Consider the following 21,151-nt stretch of genomic DNA (forward strand, 5'->3'; position numbering starts at 1 on the left):
TGGATGCCAGGTTTTGCCGCTTGCTTGGTAAAGTGACGACGTCTCTGTCTGTATTGTCGCTTCGAACGGCAAGTGCTCAACCCATTCGCCCTACCGCTGCTTGTACAGCCCGTGTAGCCATACAGGACGTTTTATACACGATTGAGTTCATAGTTCTTTCATCATGCTCCCACGCCGTTATTCTAGGATGGGATTTTCTCTCACGCCACAATGCCATCATAAATTGCACTCGGGCTGAGATTGAACTTTCCCACCTTGGTGACCTGGCCTCGGTCGATGCTCATCCTGCCACTAAACTTCTCGTGCAAGAAGACACCTGTATTCCCCCGTGCTCTTCAGCATTCGTACTGGTCTCGTGTAGTGCTATATCCGACGGGACAGTCTTATTCATGCCCTCTCATCACTTTATTACCCGAAAAGCGCTTCCTTTGCCCTTTGCAGCTCTTGACCTCGCCGCCGGTGTCAGCACGATGCCCATTTAGAATCATCTTTCGTCGCCGCTATCACTGCTCCGCCGCGAATGCCTTGGTTACGTCGAGTCGGTTGATTCAACCCGAATTGTCTCCGTCCTCGACGAAATGCCTTCTACTGCCGTTCATGAACTGAGTGCCCTCTCCCTAGCCGACTCAGCATGGACAGATGTGTTCAGCCCATTCATCGCCGACGATCTGACACATTCGCAGCGATCTCAACTTCTCGCACTCCTTCAGCACTTCCACCGTTCTTTCGACGTTGCGCAAACATCTCTTGGCCGTGCATCGACAGTCGAGCATCACATCGACACTGGCTCTCACTCACCGCTGCGACAAAGATCATATCGCGTGTCTGCTACGGAACGTCGCGTCATTGCAGAACAGGTCGATGACATGCTTCGTCGGGGCGTCATTCAACATTCACAGAGCCCATGGGCCTCTCCCGTGGTACTCGTCACTAAGAAAGACGGTTCCATCCGCTTCTGTGTTGATTTTCGACGGTTGAACAAGATCATACTGAAGGACGTCTACCCATTCGATGGGTAGACGTCCACGCATCGATGATGCTTTCGACTGTTTGCAGGGAGCCGAGTTCTTTTCTTCGCTGGATTTGCGGTCAGGCTACTGGCAGGTTCCGATGGCAGAGGCCGATCGCCCGAAAACTGCCTTTGTTACACCAGACGGCTTGTATGAATTCACCGTCATGCCTTTCGGACTTTGCAACGCACCTGCTACGTTCGAAAGAATGATGGATAATGTTCTGCGTGGCCTCAAATGGAAAATCTGTCTTTGCTATCTTGACGATATTGTCGTGTTCGCCCCTGATTTCGCAACGCACCTGCTCCGCCTCCAGCACGTACTCACTTGCTTGACCAACGCCGGGTTGCAACTTAACCTGAAGAAATGTCGATTTGCTGTTCGTCAGCTCACAATTTTAGACCATGTCGTGTCAAAGGAGGGCGTTCGCACGGTTCCCGAGAAGCTACGTGCTGTTACTGCGTTCCCAAAACCTACCACTATCAAAGAGCTACGCAGTTTCATCGGCCTCTGCTCTTACTTTCGGCGATTCGTTCGAAACCTTGCGTCAATTATATCACCTCTCACGCAGCTCCTTGGTGTCTCTAGAGATCTCTCATCATGGTCTCCAGAGTGTGACGACGCCTTCACAACCTTGCGCCGTCTTCTCACGACGCCACCCATTCTTCGCCATTTTGACCCTCAAGCGCCAACCGAACTTCATACTGACGCAAGTGGTGTAGGCCTTGGTGCTGTGTTGGCACAACATCAACCTGGCCACACAGAATACGTCGTCGCATACGCGAGTCGCACGTTAACCAAGGCGGAGGCCAATTACAGCGTAACAGAATAGGAGTGTTTGACCATTGTGTGAGCGCTTGGCAAGTTTCGCCCATATTTATACGGCCGATCTTTTGACGTAGTGACCGACCACCACGCATTATGTTGGCTGTCGACGCTAAAAGACCCATCGGGCCGCCTTGCCCGCTGGGCATTGCGAATTCAAGAATATGACATCCGCGTGGTTTACCGTTCCGGGCGAAAGCACTCCGACGCTGACGCGCTATCCCGATCACCGCTTCCCCCGAAGGCCAGTCACGACTCCTCCTGCGAGTGCACATTGTCATCTCTGGACTTTGACACTATCGCCTCTGCACAGCGTGATGATCCCTGGACTGCATCTCTGTTCGACCTTCTCTCGGATACGTCGAAAGTTCCAGCGTCACGAACGCTTCGGCGCCAAGTTCCTCATTTTGCGATTCGAGACCAGCTACTGTATCGCCGCAACTATGCCCCAGAGGGTCGCACATGGTTACTCGTCATTCCGCGAACCTTGCGATCAGACGTTCCACGTCGACCCTCAGTGTGGCCACGCGGGAGTCTTCAAGACCTACGAAAGACTTCGACACCGCTATTACTGGCGGGGAATGTACAATTTCGTTCGCAACTTCGTCTGCTCTTGTCATGAGTGCCAACGTCGCAAAGCGCCACCGCACAACTCCGCCGGTGAACTCCAGCCTTTACAATGCCCATCCAGACCCTTTGATCGCGTGGGCATAGATCTCTACGGGCCACTTCCGTTGACTCCTACCGGCAACAGGTGGATCATCGTTGCGGTAGACCACTTAACACGTTATGCAGAGACTGCTGCTCTACCAAATGCTACAGCGCAGGAGGTCGCCAATTTCATACTACGCCGTTTTCTCCTTCGTCATGGAGGTCCACGTGAACTTTTGAGCGATAGAGACCGCACCTTCTTATCTGAAGTCATCGAACAACTGCTTGCTGCATGCGCTATTGTTCATCGTAAATGCACTGCCTATCACCCACAGACTAACGGTACCACGGAACGCTTCAACCGAACTCTTGGTGACATGCTCGCCATGTACGTCTCAGCTGATCACTCTAATTGGGACCTAGTTCTTCCGTTTGTCACCTACGCCTACAACACCGCGACTCAGGCCACTACCGGATTCTCACCCTTTTACCTTCTTTACGGCCGTCATCTTTCGCACACAATCGACACCATCCTGCCCTACCGGCCGGACCCATCCGAATGCCTGCCGATCTTGGAAGTAGCCAGACACGCCGAAGAATGTCGCCAACTGGCCCGCCAATTCACCTCAGACGACCAGAACCGTCAAAAGGCCGTTCACGACGCCCGGAACTCGACTCCCAATTTTCTCCCTGGCGCCCTCGTCTGGTTGTTAGTGCCACACCACACGCCTAGGCTCGCTTCAAAACTTATTCCGAAGTACGACGGGCTATACCGCGTTCTCGAAAGAACATCACCCGTTAATTACCTGGTTGAGCCGCTCACGCCGCCGTCCGACATGCGACGTCGGAACCGTGAAGTCGTTCACGTTCAGCGCCTCAAGCCGTATCACCTTTCTATCGTCCTTCCGGACAACTAAGTCGCCAGGAAGGCTCTTTTTATTTCCGCGGGGCCCTTGTAAGGAAGATGACGAACGTCGACGCAGAGTCAGCAGCATCGGCAGCATCAAGCGCGCAGCAGAAGCTCGAGCGAGAGGACTGGGCTCGGTGCATCCTACGACCCGCTGTCGCTACGAACCCCAATAAATCCCCTTTATACAAGCAAAGAAATTGTTGGTGTCTTAAAAAAATTTGGTCCTGAAAAAAACATGTTTATGTCAACCTAAATAAAATGTTTAGCTTAAATATTGCGGTATGTTTTTTGTAATATTGTCAGTTTTCAAGTTTGTATGCAATGTTGCAGATTGTATGAAAGAATAAAATTGATGCACAACTTTTTTAATATGGTGTTTTTCAGATCAGTTTTCAACTCAAGCTAAGAAACATGCATGAGTTGTGTGGGAAAAGTGCCAACAAGAGTACCATAAGGTAAGACAGCTGTTTTTAATGTTAAATTGGATTATCGATTGCCAACCAGTTGCTGCCTGCATTTTGTACTGCATGGATTATGTAATCTAAGTTGGAATATTGTTTTTATTGCACTTCATTATCTGGTTCTCCTTTTTGCACCAGTGTAGCCCTTTGTTATATATTATGTGTACTTTATTTGCATAGGAGGTTACATCCTAAGTTATAAATAAACATACGTCTAAGAGAACAGTGAAATAGGTTTAGCTTACGAACCTTTTGACATTATAAAATTATGACTTGTGTTGGGGTGAATTGAACTTTTGCATGAGTGACATACTATTTTGGGGTGTTCAGCTGCGGTTTAGAGTGACGTTGCAGTGTCATGCACATGCAGCTGCAAGGTGCATATTGGGTGTTTCTTTAAAATTGTTTTGCTTGGTTGGCTATTGATTCCAGTTTAACATTAAAGAGAACTGTCTGGTGTTCATGGTGATTCTCTGCTGACTGATACATTTGACACTTCCAGAAGGCGGGATCGAATTTCGGCCGTGGCGGCCGCATTTCGATGGAGGCGAAATGCAAAAACGCCCTTGGGCTTGGATTGTAGTGCACGTTAAAGAACCCTAGGTGGTCAAAATTAATCCGGAGCCCTCCACTACGGCGTGCCTCATAATCAGAACTGGTTTTGGGACGTAAAACCCCAGAAAGAAGACACGTCCAGTAGACAATAACAAAGTGATGGAATATTCACTTTTTGTTGCTAATCTGCCTTGTGCTCTTTGGTAGATTAGCTATGGATTCATTATTATTATATGTTGTCCTTTCACGATAGTCACTTTGCACTGTCGGCAAAGTTTTTGACTCATTTTTCACAGCGGCTCGACACTGCCAGCCAAGAGTCGAATGACTTCCATGGATTAGTTAGCTTACTCTATTTGCAAGAGTCCTGCAGCACGCACTAGGGGTAATGCGACACATACTAATGGAGTCATCAGACTCATCACGAATAGTTACCCGACTCCTTCAACAGTGGTCATGTGACCCTTTATCTTGAGTCGTCTGACTCACCTAGAATAGTTAATAGACTCCCTCAGCAGTAGTCTTGCAATCCTCTTGAGAGGGTCCAGGAGACTACTAGAAAAGAGTGTGCAAAACTACTGCTTAAGGAGTTAAGTAACCACCTTGTATACATCACAGATAGTCTTGGGACTCTCTGGCAAAAGAGAGTTCAGGTGTCTCCCCCAATGTGTGTCATATATGTGACGAGTCCAGACTCTTCGAAAAAAGTAAGAGATACTCTTTTTTCTCTTAGTGTGCTCTGCGAGAGACTTGTACTTTGCGTGGCGGTGGGCGGTCGCGCGCATCGTATCTTGAAAGCGTTCTGCAACACGGCTCCTAGCTTTCGACGCTCAGTTTCCGTTGAAGCGATAGACCGCACGAACCTTCGCGCGCTGCTGCTGGCGCGCTCGCTCACGCCAGCGCTTTGACAGCGCTTGTGTGCGGTAATCGAGTAATACCTATTAGTGTTTGCTTGTGCGCGCTGACATCATGTTTGTTAATTCAGTTAGTAAGCGAAAGTGTCCAAGTTTATACTGCTGATAAAACTGCTATCCTTACTCCGTATAGCTCTCTACTAATTTGCTATCGCTCTTGATGCTTCGCCTTTCGGGTGAAACTGCGACATTATTTCGTTCCATCGCTCTTTGTGCGGTCCTTAACTTGCGCCACTACTTACGGCCGGCTTAAACAGCTCCGCTGTTAAAAGGTGAATTGTCTCACCATAGGGCGAGTGTTATCGTAAAGTGCAGCGAAACCAGAAGTGCTATCGGCCTCAAATGAAACTTACGCCGACAACGGATTACACGGTACAGCTTGCGCCGTGTAGAGATTTATCACTCATCCATTTTGCTTACAGGGGGCGAGAATGGTCGTCCTACTGCAATATTCTAGCTTTCGTGTTTTTGTTATGCGAAAGCGGCAACCGAGCGTAAAAGCCAGCATCCCGCGTCTGTAGCAGCCCTTAAGTTCCCATTGGCTGCGACGCGACGTCACGAGCCCGCCTCGACCGAGTTCCCATGGGCTGCGACGCCACGGCACGAGCGCGCCTTGACGGAGCAGAGCGGGCGAAAGCAGACACCTACTGCCGCAGTAGCACACCAGGTGTTGCGTGAGGGAAGAGGGCATTCTCCGATACGCCAAACAACCCTCGCTCTCGGAAGCCTGCGCGCAAGCTCTAACGTGCCTTCTAACTGCGCCTCGGTTAGGCTGAATCAAAACGCGCCAAGCGTCTCAATGCGCTCGCTTCCCCGCGAGGAGTTCATAAATCGAAGCATCGCTCGGCGGCGTTCAAGTGGCCATTAATGTTTTTGCATTCACATCTCATAAGAGGTGCTTAGGTGTCCTCGATTTTTTTTTTACAGCTAAGCTGTTAGCCTCTAGTTGGGCGGGATTTTTCGTGTCCGCGTGCTCGGCTCTCGCTAACACAAAAACTTGGGCCGATCTCGGAATTAATAAAAAGATGTGGGCAGCGCACAGTGTGCTGCGTCTACAAGACGCATCACATGGCGTCATCAGGGGAAATCATCGCTTGACGAAGTCGTCATGGCGTGACGTCACGTTTGACGGAATGACGTCATCACATTACGTCATCAGCCGATATGGTTACGTGACGATGCCGTTATTCTCGTATATTCGAATTACAAGCGGAAGCTATCACGTGTGCAGCTTGAGTGTAAGTCTTACTTAACAAATTTTCTGGCGCAAATAACTCTGAGAAATTCAATTAGTTCAATAACGCACTTGCGGTTGGCGGAGAGCCTAGTAGAATGAGGATGTATGCTGCACTTTAGCACACGTGCGCGCTCGCGCGCGTGACGCACGTTGCTTGTGGTGATGCTGCTTGTCTGACGTCGTCTATCGTCTGTAATGCTTATATAACGTCGGCAGCAGCTTTGCTGTACATCCACTTTCACAAGGTAGAATGGAGGCGAAGTATAGACGAAGAGTCATCGCTCATTGCAGTCAGAAGGGATGTAGGCGCCTGTCAATGGTGATGACTGGACGGCGAGCACTACACCCTGTGAGTATTGAGATGCGCCAGGCGCCTTTGTGCGGGCGTTGACCTCTTCTGTCGTCCCTAGGCCTCTCCCTTTCCATCCGCGACGGTTGTCAGCGGTGGCGCACGCGCTGCCGATCGCCGCCGACAGCGATGGGCAGTGTTGCGTCCCGAATCGGCAGGGCGGACTCTTTGGTTGTTTCTATCGAGGCAGCCCCTTTCATCAGCGTCGCCCAGACGGCGACAGTGCCCGACACCGACGGTGACGGGCAAACAAGCCCCTCAACTCGGCAGTGCGCATCCTTTCGATGCTTCCCCCGCTGACACCCCCTTCATCAGCGGCCGCCTACCTGGCGACGCGGCCCGACACCGGCTGTGACGCGATGAAAAAGAAGCTCACGTAGAAGCGACCACAACCGCCACCTTTCGTGGAGGCGGGGACTAACACGAAGGTCACTCTCTCGACCCTGACAAGATGACCATCACGGGGAGCAAGAAACCAAGTCGGCGACTTTCGTGCATGGAAGGAGTGTGAACGCCCTGTTTCCAGATCGCCTTCTTGGATATCAGAGGTTGGATATCAAGGTTGGATATCAGAGGCGGAGTTCTGTGGACAATACGACCACTCTGATTGGCCGCATCAATGCCATCGAATTCACTTGTGTAGGGAACTAGGGAAGACGACTGCTTTATAAGCGGTCGCATTTGGCTCCGTGGGGGTGTGCTGACGTGTTCTGAAGTGTGCTCAGACATGTAGTGAACTGAGACATTCAATGTGCGCCTACATGGAGTGGGTTTGTTTATCTGGAGCCAATGTAAATATGTAAAATAAACTCTTTTTTCTCAGTCTTTCTCCCGGACGTACTGATTATACTGGCTGGAGTATCACCGGCCTAAACATTACCCCGAGTCCCAACTGCAGAACGATCGCGGGGGGCAGCTCTCCGGGACAGAACTGGTTACGTAGACGTTTGCCTCTCGTCTGCCGGCGCCTTTGTGTCTCGGACTTGAGCTCGCCTATGGTGCCATTGCACGTACGGTGAGCCCGTACCTTGTGCTGATCCTTTCCGGACACTCAGCCGAAGAGTGGTGTCTAGTGTTCGCGCCTGGTCGTACTGCACCGAGCCGTACTTGTTGGAGGCCCAAGCCGACGGAGATTGTCCGAGCTCTCGTGAGTGGGCGTATCGCGAGAGCAAGCAGCATAGCTGCAGGGACTTTTCCCAGCGGCGTGTCCCAGCTTGAGCCTGTGCTATGGGGCTCCTGCGTTGCCCAGGGGGCGCTGCAAAAATGGTGCTAAAAAGCGCCCTCAATCCGAAACTGGGTAGTACCAAGCTCGGTCGTCTGCTTTGGATTGCACGTTTACAATATGGACCCGCCACTTTCGGTTGTGTTGTACCACGGCTTGCAGCGAATATCGGGCGCCGAAGATTTTTTTCATTGGTGGCACGCTGCGTAAAGGCAAGGAATTATGCAACGCCGAATACGTGTAAGCAGTTCAAGAAATAAGCTGCGAAGTTTTAGCGCGGTGTCAATCGCAAGTGAAGCGAGTCACGTACGAAGCTGAACTTCGGGTACGGTTTGCACGCTGCTAGATTCAGGCGCACAAACACGAGGAATTCTTGCTATAAGTGAATTCACAGTAGCGATAAGCAGACATCATGTGTACGGCCGGAACTGCTCGAACGCACGATTGTACGCGCCGCGACGGCAGCGGTCTTTCCACTTGCCGCGAAACGGCGGGCCTCCTGCAATCTTTGTTGACTGCACGCCGCTTGACATGTAATTATGCCTGCGCTGTAGTAGCGGCCATCTGTCCCTTTAGCAACTGATAAATAATTGATGCAATGCATATGAGGTCGCAACAACGTACGTCCGAATCGCGCTGCAGCGCGAGCTCGTGCGCTGCTCGCTTAATGTAGCTTTTAATGACAGCGCTCGAACATCTATGTGCTGTAATCAATGCTACCTTGCTGCGCTGCCTCAACGTGCTGACTTGATGTCAAGGATGAGCACATTTTCCTCTCTAACCTGTGCTTTTCGAAGTAGGGCAGTGAATTGTCACCGAATCAGCCCGACCATTTGTGGTCATTTGCACACACCACTTCACCCAGCGCGACGAACTGCAGTTATCCAGCGCGCCCGACGCTCCGCTTCGTGAGGCCTTGAAGGAAGACGGTATAATCTGATGTTGGCATTCAGGCCTTCTTGTTCGTGGCAGCCCACGACGCAGCAGTAACGACGGCGAAGCTTTTTTGAGGCTGAGCTAGGTCGCTCCGGATCGGTGTCACCGATATCTTGTGCTTCCAGCATTACGTCCCACGGCACACGGAAAGTCCGTTTTCGTTAAACTATAGGCTGCGGCCAGCTCGCAGCATGGTCTGTGAGAAGTCACGAGCCATTTCGCACTCGCAAGAGGGCAGAAAAAAGTGCAAATCGACGCAAAACTCGGCTAGAAACCTGGTTCGCCACAGCCAGGGCTCAATACTGCCCAAGCTGGTACTACCCAGATGACGTTTTTCGCCGCCACCAGGCGCCGCTACTATACCTCAAATTCCAGCGCAAGAAGCCCATCGCAGCATTGTGCCCAGGCGTCCCTGTCTGTATTTTCGCCCTTATGCGGGACCCTTTTGGCTCCCGCACCGCCCCGGGACCGGGCGTTTGTACAGTGTTGGTTGCCCCGCCGGAGACAATAAACGGTTTCCGCTAATTAGGGGCAATACTGTGTTCTCTTGGGTGCGTAGCGCTCGGTGCCCCCCCCCCCCCCCCTTTTTTTTTGTGGCCTGAGCGTGCGCGAAGCGGCGTGCTAGAGTGCGAGAGGTGACGGCTGACGCGGCCCTGTGGCTCGTTAAGCTCGAACCCGCGGTGGTCGTTGCTCCTGTGAGATACGATACCAGACCTCCACAACCTTCAGTTATGCTTCAGCCACGTGCTCCGCTGTTCGCTTTTCATTTGACGCCGATAGTACGTATCTGCGCTTTAAGCTACGTTCATCCTCGATCAGCTTTAAATTGGCAACGTCGGCTGCTTGAAACATAATGGACGTACTTGTCCAACAGCACGGGTATACGATGGCGTGCTGGTATGATGTTTTCCAATTTGTCACACAGGCTAGGCTGCGGTAGGACCTTGAGTTGTGTCTCAATACAGGTGGTCAGCTGCTTTGTTTGAATGAAAACAACCTAATGAAAAACATATATAGGGTACTTAAAGTGAGATCTGCAGAAACCAAGTACGTCAGGTATGCAGAGTGTAGCATTTGATGCACTAGGACTGTGCGGAGAAATTTAAATAGACACTAAATTGGGATACGAGATGACTTGGCCCGAATAAAGCTTTCTTTAAAAGGTCTATTTTCGTTAATTTCGCGGTAAAACCTTGATTATTGTTGAATAAAATTCAGGTCGAAGTTCAATTTTTTAAACGTTGCGCAGTAACCCTAACACCGGTACGTCAGGGAGACATCAATGACTTAAAGGAATTGCTTCCTGTTGACACGCATACAACATTCACCGTGTGTACATCCTTTTTGCGGGGACCACTTTTCACGGGCTAAAGACCAGTTATGGCGGAGCTGAAGGCCCGCCTACATGAATCAAAATTTTCTCGAATGTTTTCGTTGATCCTATCTGTTACTTATGTTTGTCAAATCTGATGTAATAATACTGTATGCCCGATACGAAGGTGTACCACTTTTTTGAGGCACCCGACACGAGTTAGTACGTTGGAACGTTCGACGAGTCATGCATAAAAGCCGACATTGACCAACAGATCCAATTTTCGACGATCGCGAACTGTGCTCGACGCTATCATTGTACTCTGAGTATCACTTGGTTTTCTGGGTCCACGTTTGCCCAATGAAGAGTTAGTTTTGTGATTTATAGTTTTACTACTCTGTTTTACAGCGGAGCTGAATCTCTTTCCCATAGCTGAAACTCCTTCCCCATAATTTTTTCAATGTCCGTGCCTCAAAACTTAGGCGCCCTCTATGTGGAGACAAAGCAAACCAGTAAGGCATGCGCTGGCAACTAGCGTAGCAAGAGCAAATCTAAGACACCACCCAATACTACATAACGCCACCCTCTATGAGGAGGCAGAGCAAGCCAATAAGGCATGTGCGGGCAAACCAATAAGGCACCTGGAGTAGCAAGCGGAAAGCTAGGAAACGGGCGGCAAGTAGCAGCGAAGATCGTGCCCGAGAAGCTGCCCGTAAGCGGCGGGCTCAACAGAACACGGGTGCCGCGAAGCGGTGAAGGTGGCAAAGCGACGCAGGTACCATGCCACAATATCGGACTAGCGCAAGGGTTCGTATGCGAAATTTCAGAGGCACTTTCGGACTTAGTGGTGCGGTGTGCGACAGACTGTGTTTCGAGAACGATTTGATCGTGATTAGTAATGTTCGAGATGTCGCGAAGCGTGAATATGATGCGGTTTCGACAGCTACGCTAGCTGCCGACTTAGGCCGGCTGCTCGGTTTGGCTGTGCCGAGGGAGCGCTAATGGCCGTAGCGCGCATAGATCATTTCGTGTGACAGGTGGTTGCTAACAAGCCATTTGCTGCATTTCCGCACCTGCGCAAACAACCGGATAGGCAGTGAGTATGGTGCGTGCGCTGGTATGGGGAGGCCGCGTGTAGTGCGTAATGACGAAGAACAGCTCCGTTTGTACACCTCGTTCAAAGAGTGGAATGGCTGCGATTTTTTATTGCGATAGCAATCATATGGACACTCCAGGCGGATTTCTGCCGTCGCCGTGAGGTTCTGTATAAAGTCCAAGGGCGATAAAATTGTCGCCGCGCGCAGTATGCAGTATGTGCGAGTGAAAGCGTGCGAAGGTGAGCCGGTGATCACGGCTAAACCTCCCGCAAGCAAGGGAACAAAGCCTGAAGGAAGCGCGTCGTCTTCGAGTCGTGCGCAACGATCTGGAAGAAGGGTAGGGAGGGCGGGGGGGGGGGGGGAGGGCGTCCTGCAACACGCGAGCTCGGTCGGGACACTATCTTGAAAGCCATCTGCGGCGGGGACAGAGTTCGCCCTACGTTCTGCTTTCGGCACTTAGTTCGCGTTAATGCGAGCATCGGCACGAAGGTCAATTCGCTCGCTGCTGCAGCCGCGCTTACTAACTCCAGCGTTTTGACAGTGAGTTTCCGCGGTCATCGAGTGAGATGCGTTCATCTTTGCTTGTGCGTGCGTGACAGCATGCTTCTTAATTCAGTTAGTAGGCTATGTTTACAAGTTTAGACGGACGATAAAGCAACTATTCTTACTTCGTATAGAGGTTTATTTATTTGCTATCGCAATCGATGCTTCGCCTTTCAGGCGAAGCTGCGACTTTTTTAGCGTTACTACAACGTGACAGTATTTTGGCCTTCGTGGTTCAGTAAAGGTTCTTGAAACTCCTTGAATCCAGTGTCTTGCTCCTCCAGAGAACAGCTGTAGGACATCTCTACCGATAAAAAAATGAAATATGGTTGAACAGACTTCGTCAAAATTGATGACCTCAATGCAAGCTGGGAGCAACAACTTTGGCTGTGTCGCCACCTTTCTTCCATGGTTGCCTGTTTTGCTGGCTTAGCAAGTCGGTTCTCAAGGTAAGAGTGCCTTTCATGATGTTACAGAAAAGGTAATACACTAATGCAGCTCATGCTACTTTGAAAACAATTTCTTCTTTGACGAATTTAGAAACGGACGCTTGTGTTTCCATTCGCTTCGTTTATTTTTGTATTTTATGGGAGCAGTACAGTGAAGTAAACAGAACGAAATCATGCTACAGTTCATCCGCGTACACTCGCGAAATTTCGGTTGGAAGTTACCTCAAACAGCGTGCTCAAGCTCGATGGTTGCTGCAGGGGGTGCGGTACCGCTGCTGAGTACAAGGTCGTGGCGGCTGTGTTCACAGGGGTAAAAATGGAATAACGTTCCTGTACCGATCACTGTGAGTACGCTGAAAAACTGCACAAGGGGGGAGGGGGGTATAAGAAGTATACACGGAGCCCTGCAGTACGCCGCCTCTCATAATACATGCGTTGCTGTTTAAGGATGCTAAAGCTGACCAATTGTTTCATGAAATTCCCAGCCAACCAGTCACACAAATCAATATCTCGCTTTGTTGTGAATGGGCAATAATAACGGCATTGCGTGGCTGTTTTCTTTGAAGGTTTCCCGTCTGCAATAACTACTCAGAGTGCTGGTGTACTTACTGCCAGACAGGGGACTGGACGGCGGTGGCCTATTCCCAGAACCTTCGAAGGAGACGGTATCATCTGCGCCTGGATGTGAAAGGACCAAATAAAGAAGCGATCTTATTTATTTATTACAGCGAAGCTGTTAGCCCCTAGTTGGTCGAAATTTTTGACGGCGTCCTCCACACAAAAAAAAAATAAATAAATAAAAAACAACCTTTAGCAATTGAAACTAAACGTGCATACATTCGTTGGTATCAGTGTTGCCAGGTCCGAGGAGGCGGCGTAGCCAAAAGCTAGAGAAGTAGTAGCCCAAATGTAGCCAAGCACAAAAAAGTGCAAAAAATTTCGTAGCCAAATATAGCAATTTTGATTTTCAGGTTTACTTGTGTATACATTTTCACGTTCGACTACGCCAACCCTTTTTTGCACAACTCGTCGTAACAAAATGTCCGTGCCGCCGTGACGGTCGGCCGTTGACATAAACAAGAGCGGCATCATGCTTGCACAGAACACTTTTTGGTTGGGCCCGGAAGCTCTTCAGTTCCAGCGAATCACTGCAGAGGGCGAAATTTGTGCTTTTATTTTATGCCAGATAGTATTAAGTTATTATTTTTAGTTATTTACAGTAATAATAACTACAAACTCTGCTCTTTAGCTGTCGTGAACGCAAAATAATGTTTAGCATCATCGATCTCTCGCGTCAACTCTGCCTATGGCGTAAAGTTCAGCTGTCCAGCGATCTGAGACGTGCTCACGGCTTCTTTTTTTATGAGCTAAAACAAAGTCTTTCGCGCTAGGATATTTGTCTCATCGTCCTATCTTGTTTTCTCGTTTTTTTTTTCAATTAGCTCGGCCCGGGTTAGCTAGTACATGCTCTATATATTGTCCATTTACATCAATCTGGCCGCCATTTTAGATCTCTAGCACGGCAAGAACATGCCTTAAAAGAAAGTGTCAGACAACAGATGCCACTCGCTGTCTGAATCGGTGTAAGCGAAGCTTTAAAGGATTACTGCGCATAGCGGCACACCAGTGTAAGAAGCGCGCAGTCGTTTTCGGCGACGAGCACGTCCCGAACGTAACTCGCTCGAAATGGTAAAAGCCGCGACGGCGCACAAAGAGCAAAGGTAAACATAAATTGATAACAGAGGTTATGCTGTGAAAACCGGTTACTGTCAAAAAAGTTGTCGCAGTTTCACCTGAAAGGCGAAGCATCAATTGCGATAGCAAACTTGTAGAGAGCTATACGGAGTAATTATATTAGCTTTATCAGCTGTATAAACTTGGACATGCAGCAGCATCGGCAACACGCAGAACTGTTGTCGACGCCATCGGCGTTTTGCCCGCGTTCGCTCAAAATGCGTGCGGCGTTGGTGACTGTTGCCGGAGCCTCTGATATAAATAGGCACTGCGTGCCGCAGCTAAACGTCGCCTCCCTTCCCTCCCCCTCCCCCACGGCCTCTCGCTCGTCGGAAGAAGGCGCGTTTGCTCTACATACATGGTGATTGTGAAGGAGAACAGAGACGCCTACTTCTGCAGCCCTTAAGCGAGCACGGCGCAGAACGCGCGTTTGTTCTCCGCCGTGCGTTCACTCCCCGTGAAAGACGCGCCCCTCGCGCCCTTTCACTCGCACATACAGCGTTCGGCGCGCGGCGACGATTTCTTCTCCAAATGACGTCATACGGAACCTCACGGCGACGGCGACGGCGACGGCGACGCCGACGGCAGAAATCTGCTTTTGAGTGTCCATATAATTGCTATCGCAATAAAAGCAAACCATGTTGATGTGCTAATAAAGTTTTAGGATAGGGGCGCCGGAAGTGGGCGGCCCTACAGAGCTTTGCGGGTGTTAGCGTTGGGGCATAAATATTAAAATAAAATATACCATTTTATATAAGATAAGAAGAGCTATTTAGATTTTCGTGTTTAATTACAATTTAGAACTTATTATATTAGCAACAAGCAACTTGCTGCGTTTAGTTTTTAGTAACCAACTTTACGTACAGGGTCGTCCACTCTTAGTACGAACACGGCACCGCGTGGCCACGCTCCGCGGAACGCCAGCGCACATGGCGCGGCCGCGCATCGAAGCTAAGCGGCGCAGGCGCACAGGGGCTTGGAGGCGGGGCTTCGTGTCGTCTGCTAAAGCGCGCGAGCGAGCCGTGTTTGTGCCGCCTGTTGTCTGCTAAAGCACAGCGCGCTCGCGCACTTTAGCAGACGACACGAAGCACCGCCTCCAAGCCCCTGTGCGCCTGCGCCGCTTAGCTTCGATGCGCCGGGCGTGCCATGTGCGCTGGCGTTCCGCGGAGCGCGGCCACGCGGCGCCGTGTTCGTACTAAGAGTGGACGACCCTGTACCTTCACCCCGCCAAGTCAATCCGTGTTAGGCCTACGAGCCATGAATTCGGAATCAGCGGCGTCTAATCAATCAATCTTCATTACACATGTTAGTTGAGAGAAAGCGATAACCGCAATCACTTCTAGCGTACGAACTTCACGCTTACGTTGCCACTAATCGAGCCCAGTTTGGTGCTAGGTTAGAGCCATCGCTTCGATGGGCGCCGCCATTTTTGTTCACAAAAGCTTTTCGAGCAGCTTTTGGGGCTCCCGCTAAATCGACGAAATATCGGGCCCAACTCAAAATCCAAACACAGTTTGCGTCTTGCGCATGCGCAGTTTCTTCGACGCTATTTTCTTTGGGGACCCAAAACGTTTGAGGCCCCTATTCTAAAACTCTCTAATAATTGCTGGTGTTTTACGTGTCAAAAGCATGATATGATTGGGAAGCATGACGCAGTGGGGGACTCCAGATTAAGTTTGGCCACCTCGGGTTCTTTAACGTATACCTAAATCTAAGTACACGGGTGTTCCTGCATTTCACCTTGATCGAAATGTGGCCGCCGTGGCCGGGAATCGAAACCCACAGTCCTCGAGCCAGCAGCGCGACACCTCACAAGCTAAGCTAACCGGTGGGTGAAGTTCATGTGAGGTGGTGCACTGATGTCATGGTGGCAAACATGTTTTAATATTAGCAGAATGAGTATCTGCATCCCTTAAGCAACGGGCAAACCATCTAGAAATAAAAGCACCAGAACACACCTTTGGCTCGATGTCTTTCTCCCATTATTTTGCATACGTTGTCGCATACTTGGCCCACTTCCCCATGTTTGAAGTTTCCTCTCTCAGGAGGATGCGATCTTACGTCCAACCTATCGAAATTTTTATTTTCAATACTGTGAGCCCTTTTGGGCTGTTACAGGGTGGGATAATTCACAACACTAAGAGCGAATATACAAACAGCGTAATACAAGCAACACAATGAAAACTGAAAGCAAAAATGTATAAACAGCATACAATAGCATAAACAAAACAGCAGCAGATACGGCGCAGTACAATGCCAAAAAAACATTGAATTTAAACATATAATGATTCTAGGTTTCTTTCAAAATTCGCAAGCGAATTCATACCGTCAAATATTTCTGAGTTAAGTTTGTTCCACTCTTCTATAGTTTTGACCGGAAACGAATTAAACATCAACTCTAGGCACATAAGGTATAACAACGTATGGGTGACAGGACCGCCCTTACAAAAAATTTTAATGTGTTTTTTTAGAGAGTCTTTTGAACTTGTTCAATAGAATTCTATTGTATTTATTTTGACTGCTTATAGAATTTTCCTATAGAGTTCCAACAGTTATTTGGCCACCGGATTCTTATAGGAACTCTAAAGACACAATTATATAGAACATTCCTACGGAGTTCCTTTTAAGATCCTAAAGACAAATTTCTATAGAACATCTCTACGGAGTTCCTTTCAAGATCCTAAAGACAAATTTCTATAGAACATTTCTATGACGTTCCTTTTAAGATTGTAAAGACTCTATAAAACATCTCTACGGAGTTCCTTTTAAGATACTAAAGACAAATTTCTATAGAACATTTCTATTGAGTTCCTTTCAAGATTGTAAACACAAATTTCTAGAGAACGTTTCTACGGAGTTCTTTTAAAGATCCTAAAGACAAATTTCTATAGAACATTTCTATTGAGTTCCTTTCAAGATTGTAAAGACAAATTTCTTTAGAACATTTCTCTGCAGTTGCTTTACAGATCCAAAAGACAAATCTCTATAAAACCTATGTCGATGTTTGTAATGTGCTTGTACTTTGCCGAGGTTCTAGAGAACTGTACTGTAGGCATTAACGATTACAGTAAATGCAGTGGCAAAAATAATTGGCACTACAACCACAAAGTGATCTGTTTTAAACGTTTATTGCACTTCAGACTAGATACATGCATCATACATACTACATACACACTTTAGAACAGTCAGCATACATGCTTTAGCCTAGAACTTGCAACACACAAACTGTAGCTGCCAATGCGCTTCACGGATCAAGCTGGTGGTGCTAACATACGAAACAGGAAACAATTTGTGGCAGACTCGACTGGAGTTGGCACCTGACAAAAGCAGGCTTGTCGAAGACAAGAAAGCTTCGCATTAAAACTCCAGAAGGACCTGCTGTTCCAGCAGTGCCCAATAAATGGTTGGATACTAAAGCCTGAAAGTAGATTCATATGAATGTGCACAAATATATGTGCACTTGCAATGTTATGCGTCAGCTCCACAAAACCACACTAAACTTATAAAACACAGCATTCTGGCCTATGTTGAAGTGTAAAAAGAACAGTGGCAGTCCTGGTAAAAATGTAGCAAATAGTGGTACTCCTAGAGAGATGCATCATATATTGTACAAAGCTTAAAAAGCTTCAATGTTGTTATAAGGGAAGTTTGAAATCAAACCCAATATACCAAAATTATGGTGGGAAATACAAAGATGACTGACGCACACAATACCTAAGAAAACGGTTTAGTCCAGGAGCTCCTAAGCATGTGAATAGTGAAATCGTTTTTCTCGGCAACCACGGGACTGAATTTGATGATGTTTGTTATTAAAACATTTTTAGTTGTTATTTACATTTAGACCAATTTTTATTAAGAATGGTTGAAAATTGCACAATTAAAAAAAACTTATGTTTACAATTATAACTCACAAAAAAAACTAGCAAGCACATTTCTGTTCTGCAAATCGGAATTGGCCTCGAGCTTTAGCTAAGGACCAACTCCGATGTCCCTCCTTAAATACGTGTGAAATTCCTAAATGGTTTTGAGACAACCACAAGGCTATTTTGAATTAAATTTGTAGCATTTGAGAAAGTTAAGGTCTACCGGTTGTTGGAAGAATTTCAATTCAGAGCCTGAAGTAAAAATTATTAAAAATAGGCAGGTTTAAAGAAAAGTAAAAGCATCAAGTTTAATAATCCCCAACTCTGCAATAAAAACACATATCACAGTTCTGCAGACTGGATCAGCTATGTCTTAAGTCAAGGAATTTGATATATGAATTTACAGCTTGCGTGAAATGTTCCAATGTTTATAAGCATTTTGCACGTCCTACTCACAAATTAATGATTGTATTTTAGAGCAGTATCGTCCATTTCGCCAACTTTAGTTATGGATTAGGTGCAACTAACAGAACGGTGATATCACTGTTTTTTTTAGTAAGAGTTGTTAACTTAATAGCTTCGTTTCTTGGAATTTTCGTGGATTTGTATGAAACGTCACTTGAATAAAAAATGTTACATAATGCTTGTGCTATGCGAATGATGCTTTTTTGAATGACGTGTTTACTTTGATTTAATAATGCTTTCCCATTTTACCTAATTCTTTCCTGGAGGCATGTAAGGCTTTAGTGAGGTATAAACAAATAAATGTAAATTATTTAATACTTAAATAAATAAATAATGTGGTTTGTCTCAGCATTCCAGTTTTTACCACCAGCATGACCTGTATGAAGCTTTGGCTACTGCTCACATGTTGCAAGTTCATTCTTACATGATCGCCCACTACTTCACTTCCTGGAAAGCAGCGAGGAAAGGCTAGCTTTTAACCTCGTTGGTTCTGCCTGGTACTCTGCCACGGTGAAGCCTGCAAAATACAATTGAAAATCATTTTTAAAAAGGTGTAATGAACATTTAGCCATAATGTATAGGCAGGCGCAAACATGTCACAAATATATATATCTACAAATGTGGTATAAATATTTATATGTATATAGTTGTAGCACTACACTGTTTCATTTAAGTATTTCAGAAAAAAAATTATAACAAGAAAGTAGCTGAAGTATCTCCATGAAGAGGGACAGTTGTCAGGCTATCACTTTTGAGAATATTTTCACTTTCCCAAGATTTTGTGACACTAGAACTAGGCCAATGCACCTAGAATGCCATTGCTAGTGACAAAAATAAAGTGTTTCCAAAATACAGCAGCCCAGTCGCACATTAACGTCATCTTGTAATGACAACACATCTTAAGTTTAACATTTGTAAGCAAGCAGGAACACCCCTGAACTAAGGCTCCTATATAGACATCGCGCTACGCATAGCAAACAAATTTTTGGAAGAAAAAGAGAATGATCTACTGGCTTCTATTGTTCAGCGGGTGAAACAATATTACATCTGCCGGTCGCCATAGTTCGTATGTGCTATGCGTAATATGGCAGTATTCAATTTCTCACGTGGAGCTTGAGATTTTGAGCAATCATGATAACAATGCATTTAACTATCTGTTGCATGGGGACCAATCAGACTTTTTTAGGGTTGTTTGCAATGAAAAGTTTGCAATGCCAAGTTTGGACTGCCGTCCTCAATTTCGCATTGCTTTCACAGGCAGAGGAAAAAATTGGCTTTATCGCTCAACCCCTGGTCCGTATAATTTTCTCTCCTAGGCGGATGTTGAGGCACCGGCCAGTCTGCGCCATGTACATTTGACCAAATATGCATATGATCACAGAAATAGACAACACTACCCCTGACAGACACAAGACAAATTTAATAGTATCTTTAATAAAGCAAGTCTCCCTGGCCAGGGTGCCTTTCTTAGTTCACTTGTACACTGCTATGCACATGTATTTCTAGCGAAAAATAAAGCAGGCTGGATATGCATTGCAGCCCGCAAGCGAATTGAGAAAGGCAAGCAGGCAAGGGAGGCTTGCGTCGGTGAGAAATACCACCAAATTTGTCCATTACGTGTCACAGGTAGTGTACTATACTCCTTTCACATGTGGTCAAACTTACATAGGGCAAACTGGCCGGTGCCTAAACATGTGCCTAAGAGATGACCATATTTCACTCAAAAGACCAGTATGCTTGTCCTACTTGGCCATGCATTGTCACAATAGGGCATAATGTAGGATTAAGATTGTTCATCTGTGTTCACCCACACTGAAAAATTAACTAGAGAAATCAGTGAGGCATACCACATAAATAAGAAGACATGTGTGAGCGAGCTTTCATTAATAATGCACGAAAAAAAGATATCCTTTCTAGATGACAAGGGATCGAAATCAGTCTGCCTATTTATTATTGAAGTAACTGAGCAGAGCGAATACTGACCTTCATATTTATTTTCAGCAAATTCAAGCTAATCAAATGTGCATTTGCCAGACACAGTTTTTCTGGGAACAGGACAGAAATAACTGGGAAGATATTAATGATAAACAATGGTGTGCACACTACGTGCTACATATGTGGCAAGCTACACTACAAATTCTTACATGCACAGGTAACTGCATGAGCTTGCAGCACAAACAGGAAAAATATTGAAATCAATGCAACACCATAGGAAACAGTTTTAAGACAATAAAACCAAACTAAAAAGCGATAAACATACTGTGTACTAAACAAAAATAAAATTTATGTTGCAGCCAAACAATTTATGCAGGAAAAAATACTAAACATCAGGACATGTTAGGTCTAGTTTTATACAGAACATGATAATGTGTGCATAATCTTTACGCACACATGTAAGTAAGTTGAATACAGTTGCATAAATATTTATCCTCTTTAGTAAACTGCATAAACTAATGTGTCGCTAAACTGAACCATGAATGATACCAAGATCCAACTTTTTTGAAACATGTACATTTCATACATACCTGACATGAGCATCCAGCCATGCTGCTGCAGGCACTCGTATGGGGTCTGCATTTCTGGGGGCTCCTACTTTTAGTGGACACTGTTGCGGGCCA

Source organism: Dermacentor silvarum, chromosome 2 (assembly GCF_013339745.2).
Source record: "Dermacentor silvarum isolate Dsil-2018 chromosome 2, BIME_Dsil_1.4, whole genome shotgun sequence".
Taxonomy (NCBI): Eukaryota; Metazoa; Arthropoda; class Arachnida; order Ixodida; family Ixodidae; genus Dermacentor; species Dermacentor silvarum.